A 6,000-nucleotide genomic window follows, 5' to 3' on the forward strand; every position below is an offset into this window, starting at 1 on the left:
CATCCTTGGAGTATAGTTCTATTTATTTATTATCTACTGTGCAAAATAACAGTTCCTTTTCACTGCCTAAATACCAACTCTTTAAGCTTAACCAGACAAATTTTAATGTTGAAAGGAATGGTGAAAAAAAATCTGTGTTTTTTTCCCCCTGCCCTTCATAATTTTGCAAATTTTGAACTGTTCCTCATTCTTCCAGAGAAAAGACTTCTTAGTCTGCCCTCCAGGTGTTTAAACAATGTTCCCTCTATACCCTCCTCTCTACCCTTCCTCATTCTTGAGGAGGAGTAACCAGAACTGCCTTCAGAATTGCAGGGGAAAATGCTCTGGTTTGGGTTTGAGGTTTCCCAAACATCATTACAGACTCTGGGGACTGAAGGGGCAGGTTGAGCCAAAGCTGTTTGTAATTTGGCACTGAGAAACAGGCTGCCTAAATCCCCATTCTGAGTATATCCTGCCTTCTTGTCCCCTCGCTCCTGTCCCACCCACATTCCCACCCACAATTCACATCTAGAAGTCCTGCCCGGGGGAGTAAATTTTCCCTGGGCTTCAAGTGGCAAAGACCCTGGAGTCATCTTTGTCTCTTTCTTTCACACTCCACGTTCATTGGGAGCAAGTCATGTCAGTTCTATCTTTAAAATCCATCCAGAGTCTGACCACTTCTCACCACTACCACCACTACCATCCGGGTCCAGGCCACCATCATCTCCCACCTGGATTATCAAAATAGCCTCCTACCCACTCTCCCTGCCACCATATCTCCCACAAAGCAACCAAAATAGAAGCCTGATGATGTCACTCCCCTGCTTAAAACTCTCCAGTGGATTTCTCTCACTCAGAATAAAAGCCAAGTCCTACAGTGATCTATAATAAGGACCAACGTGATTCTCCCCATACCCTCCATCTTATCACCTAACCAGTGTCATCCCGGCTCACTCTGAAACAGTCACAGTGTTCTTCTTGCTATTCTTGAGCTTGCCAGTCATGCTGCCACCTCTGCTTCCTTGCCTTTGACGTTCAGCCTGGAATACCTTGAATAGACATTGGAAGGACTGATGCTGAAGCTGAAGCTCCAATACTTTGGCCACTTGATGCAAAGAGCCGACTCATTGGAAAAGACCCTGATGCTGGGAAAGATTAAGGGCAGGATAAAAAGGGGGCAACAGAAAATGAGATGGTTGGATGGCATCACCAAATCAATGGGCATGAGTTTGAGCAAACTCTGGGAGATAAGGAAGGACAGGGTAGCCTAGCATGTGGCAGTCCATGGGTTCACCAAGCATTGGACACAACTTAGCAACAGAACAGCAGCAACAACAAGCCTGGAATACAGTTGGCACAGATACCCACATGGTTCACCAGTTCTCTGTTCAAACATCACCTTATTGGCAGTCCATCCCTAACTGCCCATTATGAATTAGCCCTGGTGTCTCCCTTTCCACCCATGACTCTCTGTTCCTCCTTTTCTACCATGTCTTATACTTGCTTATTATTCATCCCTTCTAGTAAAATTTAAGATCAGGGACAATGCAAACTTATCTGCCTTACTGTTATATCCCCAGAGTTTAAAATTTAGACTCAGTACATGGCAGACTATCAACAAATGTTTGAACCAGGTAGCTTTGGTCCAGCCACACACCATATAAGTGCTAGGCACAGGTTAACTCTGACATATGCTGGGTTTTGTTCATCCCTTCTCTTTCTGGCCTATTTCTCAAAACTACTTAGAATTACATTTGCCTGTGACACTAAGACGGAGAAGGCAATGGCACCCCACTCCAGTACTCTTGCCTGGAAAATCCCATGGATGGAGGAGGCTGGTAGGCTGCAGTCCATGAGGCTGCTAAGAGTCAGACACAACTGAACGACTTCACTTTCACTTTTCACTTTCATGCATTGGAGAAAGAAATGGCAACCCACTCCAGTGTTCTTGCCTGGAGAATCCCAGGGACGGGGGAGCCTGGTGGGCTGCTGTCTATGAGGTTGCACAGAGTCTGACACAACTGAAGTGACTTGGCAGCAGCAGCAGCAGCATGATACTAAGGAAGCTGAGGAATGAATTCTTCAGTATTTAAAAGGGATCGACTTAAAATATTTGCTTTAAGAAAAGGGAAAGAAAGTTTTTCAGCTGAATTCCTAAATTATGTGCATATGAATAAAATAAACTTGCCTAATCTCCTTTGAATCACTTGGGGAACTTTGAACACGGAGTGATAATACCACAAGCTTCTCTAAATGCATGCCAGGCACTTGTCAACCTGATCCTTTAATACCAAACAAGTGACAACTTTTAAGTATATATATTTAATACTGTTTTCCACATATCCACCTCTAAATCATCAAACTATGAGAATCCTTTGAAATTCTTGGCTCATTATCCAGACTCTACCAAGCTAACTCATGTCTAAATGTCTCCCAGAGCAGTCAACTCAGTGTCACTACCATGAAAAGCATTGTCACCCCACCCAGAGAAGGATAAAGGTCTGCTTTCAGATGCCAATGTAGGGCCATTTGGGCAAGCTCCCTCCAGATGTATTTTCGGTTTTTTATTCTGTTCTTCCTTTTACTGTGATTTATTTTTCAAGTATATAAGGCAATGGTTTCTAAACATTATGCTATGGCACCCCAGAAATTGACCCTTCACCAAATTTTGGGGAAAAAAAATTGATCTTTGATGCAACTGAGTATACATACTGTCACTAAGAAATCAAGATTTATCTTGCAAAGAGTAATAGCAGACCAGCAACAAAGAAAGATTGTATGTTTTTTAAAACATGTAAATAGTTTTTTCCATAAACATATTAGACATCACAGTAAGGGCAGTAAACAGCTGTCCTTGAACCTAGACATGGTACAGAAAGGCAAGCACACAAGCTGTGACCTGCTGTAGTTATTTTTATGAACACCATGAGATACTGTTTTATTATTATGTGGATGGTGGTATAGATTTTATTCTTTGAAGCCCTTCATTTGTGTTACCAATAATTCCAGCACTTGAAAGCATGCTACAAACGTGGAAGACTGAGAACCTCCAGGATAACAGAAAGCTTTAAGCTTTTGTGCAAGACCTGGGGAATACACACAGATCTTGGCTATCTGTATGGTTATCTGATCTTGATTATCCAAACATATTCCCTTGCAGGAAATATGGAGTTAGGAGAAGGCTTAATTTAAGGATGGATTCTGCACCCCAGAGGCCATTTTCAGAACTGAGTAGTCAAAGTAAATTTGTTGTTGTTCAGTCATTAAGTCATATCCAACTCTTCACAACCCCATGGACTGCAGCACACCAGGCTTCCCTGTCCATCATCTCCTGGAGTTTGTTCAAACTCATATAAGGAAATTAGACCAACCCTAAATCTAATGCCACCAACAGAGATCATTGTATGATCTCAGAAGTTCTCTGAATTCCAGTTTCTGCTTTGAGATCTCCTTCAGGGTGCCAAAAATAGAAGACTGTGAACATCAGAGTGCTCAAAACTCCCAAAGTGTTCTCCTCCTTCTGTCTCTCTTCCAACTAAATAGCTTCCAACTGAATAGCATAGACAGATTTTTCCTCCCCTGAAGTTTCTCCCCTGAGCCAGATACAATGCTGGGTCCTCTTTTGAAGAAGGTTTGGCTTCAGTAAACTGTACGAGAGAAATAAGTATGAGAGTTTCCCGTCCCTGGCAATATCCATTCAAAATAAGAGTACTTGTGGAAAAATTTCTTTTCCACACTCCTACACACAATACTTTATATATTGCTCTATTGCAACATATTTGATTTTGACTTATATTCTTAGGTGTCTTTTCAACTAAAATATTAGTTCCCTGAAGGTAAGAATTGTCCTGCAGCCCTGCAAGGATCTTGTAAACTGTATCTGTCCCACAGTAAACTTGCCAGGACCGGAGGTTGTGAGGAGGAAAGACAGAGAGTGGGGAGGAGGTAATGTCAGGAATTGTTCCCTTGCAGCTGGTATTGCTCCCTAACAACTGTTCCTGCCAAACAAAAGCTCACTTCAGAAAATCAGAGACAGACAGAGGCCAACAGACAGCCATCATGATCATCGCATTCTATAATCACAAACAGCTCAAATTACATTTGCTCAAGCCAATTTAAGTTTCTCAGTTGTTTTGTATAAATAAAACCATTTAACATGCTGAACTATAATAATATAATATTAATACAATGACAAAGAAATAGTGCCTGCTGATATCTACCACCTAGCAGACTTCTTATCTTCTACTTAGCTTCCACCATGCTGGGGAGAAAAGATGTTCTAACACAGGGAGGCAGTGTAGCACAGTGGTTAAGAGCACATGCTTGGCCTCCTGGCAGCACACTGTCCCAGCTTTGCCTCTTCCTGTGCGACCTTGAACAAGTTTCTCAGCCTCTCCAAAGGCTCAGTTTCCTCCACTGCTAGATGAAGATTAAAACTTACCTGTTTGACGGTATTATGAGAATTAAGAAAGAGATTACATGTCAAATCCTGGCCCAACAAAGAGCACCTAGTCAATGTTTGAGCTTGTAGTCAATAAATGAAGAAACAGATCATTTGTTTTTCCCTTTAGACTTCTTGTTTCCTATCCTCATCCCACCCCCAATCTAAGCCAGAAGGAGGGAAATCTCTGGAAGCAGTCTCAGCATGCTTGTCATGTCATGCAGGATTGCTAACAGAGAATGCAATGTCTCTAATTGGCTGGACTCAGCTTTGCTGTTGGATCAGAGACCTGCTCCACAGCTGTGCCTGCCTCTGTGGACTCCTCCCCTCATGCCTCTGGAATGTCCCCTCCCCTCACACAGCAGCCACCGTGCCTGTCCACGTGGGAGGTGACTATTAGTGTAAGCACTTAGGTAGGTCCCATTCAGGAAATAAGGATTACACAACTTTTATGTAGAGACATAGTCTCCTGAGGCAAAAGTCCACAGTGATAACAAGGCATGGGGCGGGGTAGGGTCACAGGCTTCTGAGAAAAAAATATGCCTTTTTTTTTTTTTAATAGAGACAAAAAATATGAAGTGTTCCTAGCTTTAGATCTTAGCTATTTCCATAAGATGTTTACTTAACTGTCTATAACTTCTTCAAAACAAAGTCAAGACTGACCACATAGCATAACCAGAAAAAGACAAGGGAACTCTATATAGGTCTACGTGAACAATGAGACCAAGGAGGAATTTTACAATTACAGGTTTCCTTTGACAAAAGGCCCCCTGCATGCCAAACATTTTAAGACTGCTTTGGCCTCAGAAGAAGTGGGAGGTACGGTCACTTGCAATGGTTTATGGACTATCTGAATGTCCGCATAAAGGAAAAGAAATCTGGCACGTACATAATCTAACTGCTGCCTCTAAAGAGTTGCTATTAAAACAACGTTTTAAAAAATGCTTCCTAAAGGAATATAGAACGCACAAACGTGAGGGTAGTCGCCTCTGTCAGAAGCTATAGAAGTGCTAAATGACACGGAGCTTAGCTGGCCTAAAGCCAAGTGAAGCCCTTTGCCCTGAAGGAAATTATAGTGCTGTCACTGTGTTGTAATAAGCCTCTACAAAACGAAGCATTGTGTTTCTGCTGAGTCTTGAACGAAAAATGAATCAGGATTTGGCTTCCTTAGAGGAAGGGGGAGAAGTGTGTCTTTGCTTCCATAGAAGAGGATATGCACTTGGTCTCATGTATATATTTTACTCATCTTTTTTTTAAATTCTGCTTTTCAAAGAGAGCTATCTTTGAAAAGATTTGCGAATACTTATTATGTGCAGAAGATGTTGCCACCTTTGATGCCATAGATTTTTTTTTTAAAGAGCACTCATTGTTTATTATCAGCTTAACATACAAGAAGTTCAGGTGAAGGGAAGAAAATATTGAAAATATGACACATGGGTGATGCTAAATTTTTCTGAGCCACCTCTAGCAGCAAATACAGAAACCTGATCAACACTTTAATGAGCAGATCTACAAGATGTTCCCACATTTGTAAGACTCAATGGTTACATGGAAAATAAGCTCAGATACATAAGCTCAAC

The 6,000-nt window shown here is 41.7% G+C and overlaps 1 protein-coding gene across 1 annotated transcript in view; it reads right to left on the reverse strand.

The window, feature by feature from the left end:
• CD28 (CD28 molecule) overlaps window positions 1-4,578 on the reverse strand; it is an 81,541-nt gene extending 76,963 nt beyond the window's left edge. Inside the window, exon 1 of the mRNA XM_086344621.1 lies at window positions 4,421-4,578. The gene's annotated coding sequence lies outside the window, so the exon portion shown is untranslated. The remainder of the gene's footprint in view (window positions 1-4,420) is intronic.
• Window positions 4,579-6,000: the final 1,422 nt, after the last annotated feature.

This window comes from Bos grunniens, chromosome 2 (genome assembly GCF_055505025.1).
Source record: "Bos grunniens cultivar Pamir isolate PY7600 chromosome 2, Bosgru_T2T1.0, whole genome shotgun sequence".
Taxonomy (NCBI): domain Eukaryota; kingdom Metazoa; phylum Chordata; class Mammalia; order Artiodactyla; family Bovidae; genus Bos; species Bos grunniens.